General features: G+C 35.0%; 1 pseudogene; it reads right to left on the bottom strand.

Moving 5' to 3' along the window:
• Nucleotides 1-9,224: 9,224 nt before the first annotated feature.
• LOC119192806 lies at nucleotides 9,225-11,364 on the bottom strand (annotated as a pseudogene).
• Nucleotides 11,365-15,187: the final 3,823 nt, after the last annotated feature.

Raw genomic sequence — 15,187 nt, 5'->3', positions numbered from 1 at the left:
TGTTCGTCGATGCTGACGCGATGCAGCTGGCGCGGGCGCGTGCTGCCGTGCGAGCGGCTCTTCGGCACCAGGATCACGCAGCTCGGCTACTGCTGCGTCTTCAACTCCAGATACCAGTGAGAGAATACCATTAAGTATAATTCAGGACCTCGTGCTCTTTGTGTTAAAACCAATACACTCAAATCAAATCAAATCAAATCAATTTATTTTACATAAAACATGGTATAAATTATGATGTTAAATATCTTACATGTGCAACATGTTTCACCGTTTCAACGGTATGCAAAAAAATTATATACGTACTTATAATTAGAGAACGTAGTTAGGCAAATTACCTATTATTAATATATCTATTCCCTTTTAGGTGTAGTTTACTCATACAAATTACATGATTTTCTATACATAATATTATTATATTATATCTAACTATAAAACCCATGTTCATCTGGGGTTACTATTATATTACTATATATCTTTACATTCCAAAAATTCTTTAATTGTATAGAAACATTTATCTATGAGCCATTTCTTTAATCTATTAATAAATAAGGTAAAAGGTAGTTCACGTAAGGTTTTCGGTATTTTATTATATATTTGAATGGTCATACAACCGGTATTTCTTTTATACAGAGTGGTTGACATTGAATTTAGTTTTAGCTTAGTTGGATCTCTGATAGTGTATTTATTATTTTGACATACTTTTTCAAACAACTCAGAATGTTTTTTGACAAATATACCAATTTCTAATATATATATTGAAGTTAGAGTGAGCAGTTTTAATTTTCTGAACAGTGGTTTGCATGAATCTAGTGGTGCGACCCCGCATATTGCCCGGAGACACTTTTTTTGTGCTATGAACACCCTACCTATATCTGTTGAGTTTCCCCATAACAATATGCCGTATCGTAGTATGGATCCGACATATCCATGATACGCCATTAAGGCAGTTTTTCACTAGCTAGTTTTCTTATTTTTCTGAGTCCGTATACAAATCTGTTTATTTTGGTACAAGTTGTTTTAATATGAGCTTTCCAGTTGCAGTTTTCGTCTAGTGTGATACCTAAAAATTTTACTTCATTTACTTCATTAATTTCTTGGTTATGATAATTTATTTTTAAACTATTAGTCTTGTTATTGTAATTTTTAAATTGAATTATTTTGTCTTATTTATGTTAGCAGTTAGGTTGTTATCATCTAACCACTTTGATATATTTTCTATTGTATTATTTAAGGTTTGTGTATAGTCAAAATTATTATCATCTTGTGTAATTACTACTGAAATATCATCTGCGAATAATGTACATTTATGTCTAATTGCTTTCGGAATATCATTTATATATATTAAAACAATAGAGGTCCTAGAACACTACCCTGGGGACACCGAATTTATTTTCCCTATAAGTGGACCTGTGTGACGTAGTCATTAAATTCGAGTCAACATGGGTAATCTCCACACATTGCTTTCGATGACTCAGGTAACTGTCAATCCATTCCAACGCCTTCCCTCTAATGCCATATAAGTCACATTTTCGCAGCAATATTTGATGGTCGACAAAATCGAAAGCACTGGACATATCAAAAATACCGCTGATACACGTTTTCTTTTATCTAGAGATTTGGTCACAGTGTTTATTATAGAGAAGGCCGCTAGTGTGGTAGACTTGTTTTTTTGGAATCCATTTTGTTCTTTTGTTAAAATATTATGTTTATTTAGGAATGTGGTAATACGGGCGTGCATTATTTTTTCAAATATTTTTGAGAATACTGGAATTAGCGTAATGGGACGATAATTGTTTACTTTTTCTTTATTGTCTCTTTTGTGTACTGGCTTAACTACGGACATTTTCATTTTTTCGGGAAAAACGCCGTTTTCAGTATTGATGAGAGCTCGCTATTACATCGTTTTATTATTTTAGTTGATATTGCATCATAACCTACGGCGTTTGTAGTTCTTAACGACACAATAGTTTTTAATATTTCATACTCGGTGCAAGGCCTTAAGAAAATAGTAGAGTCAACAGTGTTAATTAATTTGTAGTTAGGAGTATGTATTTTAGGTTTATTTGTTTTGTAATATAAAAATCATTGAATGTATTTGCAATGTCTATTGGATTCGATATTAATCGTTCATTATGAATGATCTCTTTTTATATTTTATTATTTTGTGTACTATTTAGTTTGTCGCCAATTATGTCCCAAGTTGCTTTACATTTATTTGTAGAATTTAAAATATATTTGTTATTTAAGATCTTTTTAGAACATGTTATACATTTTTAAATAGTTTATTGTATTTTATGTAATTAGATTTAGTTTCATCGTTTTTATCTTTATAGCTTATGTATCTTAGTTTTCTTTTGTAATAGAACATATCTCTTTATACCTTTTGTTAACCATTTTGGTGTCGTTAAATTTACCCTTGTTTTAATTGTTTTACCGGAAAACATAAATCATAAAATAGTAGAAATGTCTCATAGAACAGATCATAAGCTTTATTACAGTTTGCTTCATTTAGTACCTCTTGCCATGACAAACTTGATATACAATTTTGAAATTTTACTATATTTTCTTCATCATAATCTCGTCTAGTAATATACATATATAGTGGTTTTATTTGTTCACATTTCATAGGAAACGATAAACTCTGACCAGTATTGTGGTCAGATAAATATAGATGATGTACTTTACCTACAGCTCCTTTAATACTACTAAGAATGTGATCAATGCAGGTTTGTTGTCGTGTGGGTTCAGTTATGTGTGATATGAGATTATGAGAGAGTAGAAAGTCTTTTAATTTATAAGATGTGTCATCGTTCTTCAATGTATTTATGTTCAAATCTCCAGTTATAACGATTCGTCTATTTTCCTTAAAATTAAGTTTATGCATGAGCGTTTCCATTTATCAAAGAAGGTAGATACATTTGATCCCGGTATTCTGTATATACAAATAACAATACATTGAAGTGATGGTATATCAATACCACAGCATTCAAAAGACTTTTCAGATGATACATAATTACATAGCGGAATAATTTTATACTCTATAGACTTATCCACTAGAATACAAACACCTCCACGTTTCTCGTTTTTCTTGAAAAATGGCTAGCTAGATTAAAATTGCGTATACGGAAATTTATCCGTCACCAGATCGAAGAAAGGTCTCGGTAAAACATAGTATTTGTACGGGCTCTTTTCTATTTGAAACTCTTCTACACATATCTCTATCTGCTCTAATTTATTTAATAAACCAGCTATATTCTGGTGAAATAACGTAATGAGGTCATTACTTTTTTTGTTGACATGGTATTTACTTTATACAAAGAACGTGATGTTTCAGTGTATCCTTTATTTGTATTTGCGAAAAATGTACTATGGTCCATTTTATTATGAATGTTTGTAATATTCGAGTCACGCAGATTAGAATCTTCAAAATTCAAATTCTTTTGATTATTGAAAAATAGTACGGGATCGTACCCTTTTGCAAAAATCATTTGTTTTAATACTATTTTTTATATTTGGTAAATGTTTATCTGCATAATCGCTATCGATCAATAAATTAATTTTCTTTGTGGCAATGTTTGAGAACACATTTTTTTTGTATGTGTTTTGCGAGATAAAAAGAAATCTACAATGTTTGATATTATTACAGATCTGTTTGAGTTGATTGTTTTATTTCCACTCATTTAGATATGGATTATGTGTAACATTTAGAATGATTATATTAGTATATTTAAATTTATTCAATGTGGTTGCTAGTTCTATGGCCAGGTGAACAGGATTTGCGTCATCTTGTCCTACACCTAAAATTATATAATTACCCGGAGTATCTTCTACTTCATTACAAGACTTGAGTATTTCGTGTGTTACTCTACTCTCTTAGTCGAATGTTGTCAACATTTTATAGTAATTGTTTTTAAAGACCTTAACACCTTTATAAGTAACCTGTGCAATCCAGATCTAGAACTTAGTAATAACTCTTTAATACATTTTTCTTTAGCTTACATCGAACGAAATGAAAATAATAAATAGGACCAGACACTTATTAGGTCAATTCCTGATAAAAGATTCGTTGTAAAGTCCACAAGACGTTATTTAATAGACTTTTGTAATCTGGAAGGTATGAAATATAGAAATAATGAATTCCATAGACCAGAGGATATAAACACTCCTCCCAAAATACTGACATGGTCGGACAGGACTTCGGACTTACGTTCCTCGTGCAGAATAAAAGGAAGACTTCATTTACTCGAGACGAGCTGCCATTGGCTACGAGGTATGATCCAATAGTAGATTTGTATTACCGAGCAACTGTGGTAGTGGTGTTAAAATATATGAGGCATACAGTCTAATTCATTGGCTGATAAAGGAGTACCTACGCAACAAGAAATCTATTGTATTTGTATTTCGTAAGCATTACCACAATTTTGTTAAAAAAATATATACTCCGTGGGTAATTATTTATGGATTATTTGTTTAAAGATAATTATAACCAAAGTTTACTTATAACTACCTAGAATTGACAATGAGTCGACATGTCTGAGCAGATTTTTAAGAAGCTATGTCTAGTAGTAACGGTTGTGTGAAATAAGAAAAAAAACATTAGTATTCCAAATTGAAATGCCAGCAATCATGTTACACAACTAGATCCTGGTGTTCGACGGCAGCGAGTTCCCGCTGATGCAGGGCGGCGGCGTACGCTCCTATCTCGTGGAGTACAACACCAGCATGTTCCTCGCCATCAGGGTGCGCGCCGATCAGCCCTCGCACACGCTCAAACACTACAACGAACAATGGGTGAAAACTTATCTTTCAACATTATAAAGTGTGGAACCACGATGTATTTTTGTAGTACTGAAAACTGAGGAGCAACTTGCTGTTGCCTTCGTTGTAATAACGTTTTTATTTCGTGTTCAAAATCTATGTTGCTTCATTAAATATTAAGAAAATAATTATGATTAGACATCCGATCTAGTATTATGTATAACATTGCATAATAATTGTCGAGGTCATCTTCAAAGTATGTTATTTAATTCCATTTGTGAAATTTACTGTACTGTCCAGTTCCACGTAACTATTCCCGCCAGGGTCAATATCCATTACTGCATATATTTTCAACCAATCCACCAGCGTGGCTGTCGTTCGCAAACGACACGGCCCCGTCTTGGCAAAGCAGCTACGCGTGGTGCCTGGCGCAATGCCGGCGGCAGCTGGAGGCGGCGCTATGCGCATGCGCACCGTACACGTTGCCGGAGGGCCCGACCCGCGCGCCCTACTGCACCCCGGACCACTTCACCTGCCTCAACAAGCACAAAGGTACTGATAGTGGCACCAGTCGTAAGCACAATCGTGATTGGTGAGTTTGACGTCATTCATGCGGACGTTTCACAGAATTTCGTTAGTCAATGTTCGTTGTCAATTGGGTTACATGTGTTTTGCGGTTACTTTACTTTTCGTCTTATTTGGACATACATAAGCACAAAATATACAATTTATATAAACTTGATAATTTCACAGAAATGTTTAGAGGTTTATAATGTCTTTTCTGATTTCTTTTCCTCCTTCATTTTTTTCCTCTCTTTGGTATCTAATTAGGGAGGATGGTTCTGATAATACAATGATAATCATCTTACCCTCGTTGACGTTAATTTTTAAATCTTTTAACGCCGATCTCTTCCCTTGCTGTACTTTGTAGAGAAGTTCATGTATTACTACCGGGCGAGCACTCGGCGCAGCTGTTCCCGCACTGGGCGAGGAGCTGCAGGACGCGCTCGACTGCTTGCACTGCATGCCAGACTGTGCGCGGCTCGTGTACACCGGGAAAGTGGCCTACGCACACTATAAGAACCGGCCTAAGGTGTTTAGACAACGCGTCACGTGAGTTGCCGTAATACCATCTCAATTTATTTATTTTATTTATTTCTTTATTAAACACAAAACAGGTTACTATTATCATTTATGCAACATATTATGACATGAAAAATAATTCCTGGACTATAATTATAACCCAAAACATGTGCTCTAGAAAGTAAAAATTACATATAGCAAGTATATATAAAACCACAGTTTGAGTACTCTTAGGTGAATTAAAGATAATACCAGACATGCAGCAGCTCAATATTCGTGAGGAGGTATGATAGATGAATATTATGCCTTAAATACAAGTTCTACTTGACTGGAGAATAAGTATACATTCAAAAACCTTGCTGTCAAAAATTAGTTCGAGTTGAGAGTTAATACCGGTATCGTATTAATAGGAATTTATTTCTTGAGATCATCGTCTCAGGTAATTGCGAGGTGGTTGTGTAAATGACAGGAAGGGCATGACTTTGGAGGATGCGACCGTGGTGCGCATATTCTACACGACGCAGCGACGGCACAAGCATTACCTGGTAGAGGGGTACCTGCGCTGGTTCGAGGCAGTAGGTTTGTACTCCCACTGCACTATCCTTGTCTTATAGAGACACGACAAGGTAACCACACTGCACCGAAGGTAAGTGGAGTGCGGTCCAGATAAATTGTTGTGACGAGGGATAGTAACCCTTGTCTGTCGACACAATTTGCTTTTGAAACGAGATATATCTACACAGGCTGATCTCGGATCACTTGCACCCTACGTGATCACTGTGACGGGTTTAAAACCCTGCGTAAGGTGGTTGCTATCCCGACCAATACAAATATTCTGCCACTAGCAAAATATGTCACTTTGATTTATTCATCGCGGTGTTTAAGCTGTAGACCATAGGATTCTGAATTAGACTCTTTAGACGAGTTGGAAAATATTTATAAGAAGTGAGTGCACTACTGTCTAATCCTTCGCAGATAAAAACTTGATCTCATGTTAAATTAATATCAAGGAATTGATGGCTTAAACATTTTACCACCAATTCTTTTCCATACTATAATGGAATCGAGGAAATTTGTCATAATATCATTTATATAATACTTATAACTGAGCTATGGCTTTTTGATACGGGGAGACCACAGCCTTCTACTAAATTGCGCCTGATGGTAATTGAAGTAGGATTCAAATAGTATATCCACTGATGAGAAATAGTTACGCCGGTCTACACAATCGTACCGGTCTTTGAAACCTACATGGTTGTTCCAGCCATAGTATCGTGTGATTGGGCGTCGATGATGGGTGTGACGGTGCTGGTCATCATGGAGCTGGCGTACTGCTGCTTCGTCAGGTGGCCGCTGCATTACAGGCGACGCGCCAGGATGCCGCAAATGAGGAACGAATCTTATCGTTTAAATAGTCTACTTATCTAGACACGGGTAGTACCGTAACACGAAAGTATAACTTGACCAGGAATAAAACCTTGCTATGTGTTAAGCGGCGAAGTGAAACGGACTGCCGATACGAATGTCCGCAGATTCAAAACCCAAGGGCACGCACCTCAGACTTTTCTAAAGTTATGTGTGTACTCTCTGCATCGTGAGGAAACCTGCATACCAGATAAGCCCTCTATAAGAATTCTGAGGAAGTTTTATGTAAAGCGTGATGGGCTAAGGCCTAATCCCTCTCAATAGTAAAAGATTCCCGTGCCCAGCAACGGGTCATTATTATGTAATAGAGAACTGACATTATAATTACATTATTATATGTTATGATAAAATATGGAACTAATTTCTTGAACTGTCAATGTTATCAGTAAAACGGAAACGCGAAAGTGCCGCTTACATTCACGTTTTTTTCTATAATAATTTATGAGTTTTTAAGATACCTACACTATTATTATTACAGCCTCTGTATATTAATATGAGTAAATTTAGTTTATGTGAGACAAGATAGATGTCACTGTTGCTAAGTTTTTATTTTATTATTTAATCGAAATGAGTTTAAAAACGGCTATCAATGTGTAAGTACTTATGCCACAATTTAGGTTATAATTATTAACATCTTTTGAATGGTCCATATTTACTTCATAAAACCAGAATATTTCACCGACTGTAAAAAGCAATAAGTACGAGAAGTTGAGAGCGGTCCGAAGCAATATCAGTAGTAACCTGATATTGCCTGACGATACTTTAAAGGCGTTTACATACACCGAAAGCAAAAACAAACGAACAAAATTATTTTAATGTATAAAATATTCAAATAAAACTCATTGTTAAAGCAATATTATTTTTTATTTAAAATTAAATTAATTGCAGCTATTAATTATTTGGCAAAATATTTTTTTTCTCTTAAAAACTTCTAATTAAAACTATGTTAAGAGCAATAATAAATAAGTAATTTAAATCATAATTACTTTTCCGCATTTTTTTCAATTCTCTTTTAAATAAACTGCTCGTTAAATCAATTTGAATTCTAAGCGCAAGCAATTAATTAATCTAATCCCTATATCCCCAGTTCTTGTGGGTCTTTTTGTTCCAGCAAGTGATAATCATACAGGAACCGCACTTGATCCCGGCGGAGCTACAAGCAAAAATAAGTTACTAATATTTATTTTACTATTATCGTGAATGCGAAATTGTGCAAGGACGTTTCTTATTCAAGCCAAAATAGCTGAACGAATCTGATTGAAATTTGTCTCGGAGATAGATTATGATTGGGAATAGCACATTGGCTAATTTTTATCTCGAAAACTACATGCTAAGACTTTTATCACGCAAATGTTCGCACGTGGGTTGAATAGCGGACAAAAGCTAGTATTGATATAAATATAAGACAAATTAAAATCAAGGCCAAATCCAAATAAAGATGTCTACAAATCTTTAGCCATTAATCCAGGGTCAAGCATCCTTCTAAGTTCCGCCCGCAGTCTGCACTCTAGTCATTACTCACATCCTATGTCATTAATGTTTATCGAATTAATGCGTAATAACTCTTAACAAAACCGAGATCCGTGTCAAGGCTCTGGCTTCGATCGTTTGAGTTGAACAAACTTGCACTTGACCTTTACGAAATTTTGTTAGTGCCGCCATCTAGGAACAAAGGTTGATTATTGTTTTTAAGCATGCTTCTAACATCTTATTATGATTAAGTTACTTTTATTAACAAGGTGACAGAGTAAGTTTACACCATTGAATTCTACTTCTCTTTCACTAGATTGGGGTTTTTTACTTTTAAGCTTTTTTTTATATTTATTTTCTTCTATGCATTTAAAAACCAGGTAACCGTACTTAGTCATAATAATCATATCTACTTGGTGTATGATAAGTACTATTTTCAAATACTTACTAAAGGTAAAGTCATAAGGAGAGGCACGAATAAAAAAAAATTAAATTGCAACCATTATATTTATTTATATTTCCCACACACTATAAAATAATTATCTGATCCTAACATATAAAAGTCACATCTAATGAGCCTTAATTCTGGAGTTTAATATCTATCTTGAATCATCGTTGAAGCAGATAGCCATAATATTCAGTAAATAATTAATAAACAGAGCTTCATGAAACCTTAGTCACTTTAATTAATAACAGTGGGTAACAGGCTATGGATCACTATCTTAAAACGACAGCAACATTAAACAACGTTCGGAATACGTGAATCGAGTGTAACTTTGTCAATTTAGGGAAAGAAACAAGGTTAGAAGAAGTGGTTGGTTTTCTGCCAAATTCTACGCATGGTATAACTTCTATAGTATTACATCCCAGCCATTTTAACGTAGCATTAAATCTCGTTTGCATCCGTAAATATAGAAGTGTAGCAACTTTACTGTTCACCCAACTTATTTTAATTCCAAAATGTGATTGTTCATTTCTTTATTCGAATAACGATATAGAACCTGGGATCATACGATAACATTGCTACACTATTCGATTAATGTCAAATAATTTCGCAAAGCTCTATTTACATTAAAACTTAAAACATCCTGGTTAAGTTATATGGTAGTCATTATGTTGTTTAAAGCTGTCTTCTCGTTGACGGGATCATTGGACGCATCTATCACCATTGTCGGCGTGCTTGTCTGGGGCTCGCCTATTATTGCTGGTATGACCTGAAAAATAATCCATTGAAATTTTTCTTAATGGCCGTACTTGTAGTACGTATAAGCCCTTAGTTCAGTTAAAATTAATGGTTCACTGATAGCTGATAACAAAATTACTATTAGTGAACCTGGTTGGGCTATAATTTATCATCAGGGGAAATTCTAGTTTGTCTGGCTAAATCATGATATAAACAGATTCTTTGTAGGTAATTTAGTCATTGAGAAGTAACCCTACTTTAAAGATAATGATAGAGGGTAGCCCAAAGTAACTTTTGGGAAATAACATTGAAGAATTATCGTTAGGTTGTATAACAGCTCTTACTCCGGAATATTGTGCTCTATAGGAAGTAAAATGGTTTGAATTTGGCAGACAGTTCTGGAAGCGTTGATAGTTTGCCAGGTGCCTGAGTACAAAAGTGCTTCTGAATCTATTTTTCCGTAAATTTTTCTCATACTTACTATTTTCAACATATTGCATAGCAAACTTGTCTATAAAATTTCAGTATCTTTCGTAGTATAGATCTATTCTTCTGTAATATAAATGACAAACAGCTGAACCAGTTTTGAAATTTGAAGTAGTAGTGGAGTCTTAAGATATATTATATAGGTTACTTTTTATTTTCGTATTGGACCTACACTTCCGAAGAAACTAATGTTATATTTTTATAATATCTACTTGCGAGTTTGGCTTCAGAATAATTATACCATCACGTATCCCCCTTTACTCTCGTCTTTGTAAAATATAATATAATAGGACCTATCGTTTTCAACATAATATTTCCTACCCTAATACCTGTTGTCCCAAGGTTACGAGGATCTGAGCGACTTTCTTGATGGCTTCCAAGTCCTGGGGCGTGGGCAAAGGCAACCGAGCATCCTGACCTTGCAGCCGCTTGAGTGCGACACCAGACGCGAGTTTAGGTCAGATACCACCGTGAGTGGGGATAGAGGATCTGAGTCGAAATAGGGCTGAAAATAAAATTAACTTAGAATATACATAGTACTGGAAAAGATTTGAATCTAATTAGGACTGGAAATAAATTTAACTTAGAATTCAGAAACTATTAAGAATCCATGTGATTTGAAAGCCATTTTAGCTGCATGGTAAAAGGAAATGTCAAGTTCGTAAATATACCTACAATCTGTTATTATAAACCGTATGTGCAAAGAATAAAGAAGTACGCTAATATATATTGCGAACTTCTATTATTCTCAAAATCCATCACTATGAAATAAACCGAAAATGAGTAATTCAAAGTTTTGCCAAAAAAGCCGAGCATCATCTGATAAAAGATAAACTAAGAACTCAATCAGTACTTACTATAGGACTGCTCAGTGCGTGAGACAAAATTACCATGAAAATAACAACACTCGAGTGCATTTTGGAAATAAACTGAAGGAACCATCCATCTGCAACCAGTCTTATAGAATAAATATGGCAATTTCTAGCAAAATTGGTCACTTTTCTATAATTTTGAAACTAATTTAATATTACCATAGATGCATGTAAACAAAGCACGCAATCATGCATTTTATATCAAATATAAAACCTATATTTAGAGATGATTCATGGGAAAACCTATTTACATTTTACAGAACACAGAGTGAATGACGCATAGGATAAGCAAAGCTCGTTGGCAGCAAGTAAGTGAACTGATGGTAAGTTACCACTGCCTATAATCATCCACAATACCAAAGAATGTGCTGAAGGCCAAAAGGGATTAGGGAAAGGTTTTAGGCCTTCAAATATCTCGCGCCTTATAAAATAGCACAAATAGTAATCTCTTCCAATCTTTGGATACATTCTATGTACAGAAGTAGCACAGACTGCCTCAGTGGCGCAGTTATGTTGCATGCGTCGTACGACACCACTCTGAGGACCTGAATTTGAATCCCGTGTAAACACTATACCTGTGATACTAATACCTGTTTGTCCGACCTGAGTAGAAGTAGAAGAATCCAAATTCTTCTACTCAGTATCAGTCCGGAGTGAAATTTTTGTTTCTGGAACACATATGGCGAAAAGTAGGTGCTCTGGTTGCCCCTCTGCCTACCCCTTCAGGGATAAATTCGTGATGTATGTGTTATTGTGGTAGTAAATAGGTATAATATTGTATTCTAGACTCGGCCTCGGATATGAACCTGACATTTATGTTTCATGTGGGCGTTAAACATATAGTTAGTGCGACACGCTATTTTTATGTTCAGGAAATTTATAATTTTTGCTCTTTGATATCTATTATGTTTGAAGCAGCTATATGATTATGTCCATAAAAATTTTGTTAACGATTCAATCTTTTCCTGGTATTGGCAACGAAAGTGTAGCGTATGTTAAGTACTACTAGTAATCGCCCCTTTAAATATACCCACAATCCTAAAACAATGGTTTTAGGATAGTGGGTATGTTTGTAACTAACTTACTAACTACTAGAATAATTTAGCAATATTTATAAGTCTGCAACGTAGGTACTGGCCTCGCTTCGCAAGGCGATGTAATGTTATTAGTTCCGCGTCTCACGCCGTCTACAAGCTCTTGAGGGAAGTGGTCGCCGCCTAGAGGTCGTCGCTATCGACTGCTTTTGAAATTGTTTGAAGAGACACATCGAGAATTTGGATTTGTAATATTTTTGTACATCTAGTTTATATGTTTATTACTTACTTCATTTAAAATTGTAACAAACCTTGATATGTTTAGTTAAGTTCTTTAAAAAAAAAACGGCAGAATAAGAAAGAATTTCATAATAAGAATAACAATTGCATAGCGTTAACTAACGTCACTGAAATGTTACCAATAAAAACAATGAGGCGTAGTCTAAAGAACGTTTCCTTAAATAACCAATGGCAGGAAGGCAAACTGCATAAAGTTATCTTTTCTCATCATTTGACAGAAAGAAATAAAGATATATTTATTGCTGGTACAATTTTAAAAGAAAGAAAGAATGTTTAGGTATAAAAATAAAAATAAAATTACTTTAAAAATATGATAAACCATAAAGACCACCAAATAATGCAATAATATATCTTAAATCCATAAAATTAAGCCAATTTGTACTCTACCACCAGTTCAGAAAACAGTTTCTACCAAAGAACGACGGTTAAGAAACTGTAGTGTTGTTCTTTTTAACTTACTTATTAATTTTAATGTACCTTTCATGGTGGATACTACAATCCGACCAATAGAACTAAGTAGTACTACAACGTCGGATTGACAAAGTGTTTTACTAAATCTATACTATTATATAAAAGCTGAAGAGTTTGTTTGTTTGTTTGTTTGAACGCGCTAATCTCAGGAACTACCAGTCCAAATTGAAAAATTCTTTTTGCGTTGGATAGCCCTTTGTTCGTGGAGTGCTATAGGCTATATATCATCACGCTATACCCAATAGGAGCGGGGCAGTAATGGCTAATCTCAGGAACTACCGGTCCAAACTGAAAAATTCTTTTGTGTTGGATAGCCCTCTGTTCGTGGAGTGCTATAGGCTATATATCATCACGCTATGACAAATAGGAGCGGAGCAGTAATGACTAATCTCAGGAACTACCGGTTCGAACTGAAAAACTTTTTGTGTTGGATAGCTCTTTATTAGTGTAGTGCTATAGGCTATATATCATCACGCTATGACCAATAGGAGCGGAGCAGTAATGACTAATCTCAGGAACTACCGGTTCGAACTGAAAAATTCTTTTTGTGTTGGATAGCTCTTTATTAGTGTAGTGCTATAGGCTATATATCATCACGCTATGACCAATAGGAGCGGAGCAGTAATGGCTAATCTCAGGAACTATCAGATCGAACTGAAAAAAATATTTTTGTGTTGGATAGCACTTTGTTCCTGGAGTGCTATAGGCTATATATCATCACGCTATGACTAATAGGAGCGGAGCAGTAATGGCTAATCTCAGGAACTACCGTGTTTGAACTGAAATATCTTTTTGTGTTGGATAGCCCTTTGTTCCTGGAGTGCTATAGGCTATATATCATCACGCTATGACCAATCGGAGCGGAGCAGTAATGAAACATGTTGCAAAAACGGGGAAAAATTATTAGTTTTGAGAGCTTCCGTTGCGTGCGCTGCGTAAACGATTAAAGTTATGCAACAATGATGTATGACGGGATTATTCCTCTTAAAAGTTCTAAAAATATATTATAAAACAAAGTCCCCGCTGCATCTGTCTGCCTGAACGTGTTAAACTCAAAAACTACCCAACGTATTAAGATGAAATTTGGTATGGAGACAGTTTGAGAGGCCCTGAAACTACTACTTTTATAACGGAAAACTTTAGCCTGAAAACTTTATAACGCGGGCGGAGCCGCGGGCAAAAGTTTCTTTATATAACTTGCTTGTATGTACATGGTGAAATATTATCTTTAAAAGGATATTCTCTACCTAACGAGTGCGGTGCCCTGCCTCGTGCACTGTGATTCAAAACTAAACCATTGTTTATGGGTAATCGTGTCGCTTATCAACAAGCGAGGGACATGCTAATGTCATTGAATAGTAGAAAAAACAATGAAAATGAACGTCGTTTTATGGAACATTAAATTAATCTGTCACGATAGATTCTTCGAACCATACAAAAACCGATATCCACGCGAGGCAAATTATGATAACGCATAAATAACAACGAGTTTTCCTTCACCTACAAAATGCAGAAAAAATCTCGACTTCATCATTTAGCCAAAACATAAAATATTTTATGCTTAGATATATTATGTAGATATTCTAATAATTGATCCTAACAAATTTAATAGAGGGTCTTTAACACATTTAGATGACAACATCCATTCATCTTAAAATAATCTTTGGCATAGACTGATGTGTTTGTGAAAGCGTACTAATGTGAATCAAAATTATACAGGTTACTATGTTCTTGCTATTTATTTTTATTTAAATAAGGTATGTCCTCCATTCATAATTTTGCTGATGATAGGATATATTCTATATCCGCCCGGATAGCGACTCGCACACAAGGTGTTAAAACCCCGCCATAGTGGGCCACGTAAGTGTGTAGCGTTCCGGGATTACGCTGTGTATATCAGGTTCCCACAAGCCGGCATAATTGTTTCGACTGTCGATGGGTAATCGCGTCAGTCGACAGGTGTAGTGGCGTAACTTTAGCATGCTCGTATAAAAAATAGTAATACATTAATTTCTTATTTCTAATACATTTATAATTGAATCACAATATGTCGGTGCAGTTTGGCGGACCTTCTGTGAAACGACCTGGTGTCTACAATTAACTTT

This window comes from Manduca sexta, unplaced genomic scaffold (genome assembly GCF_014839805.1).
Source record: "Manduca sexta isolate Smith_Timp_Sample1 unplaced genomic scaffold, JHU_Msex_v1.0 HiC_scaffold_3203, whole genome shotgun sequence".
Classification (NCBI taxonomy): domain Eukaryota; kingdom Metazoa; phylum Arthropoda; class Insecta; order Lepidoptera; family Sphingidae; genus Manduca; species Manduca sexta.
This window is presented reverse-complemented; position numbering and strand designations above follow the sequence as displayed.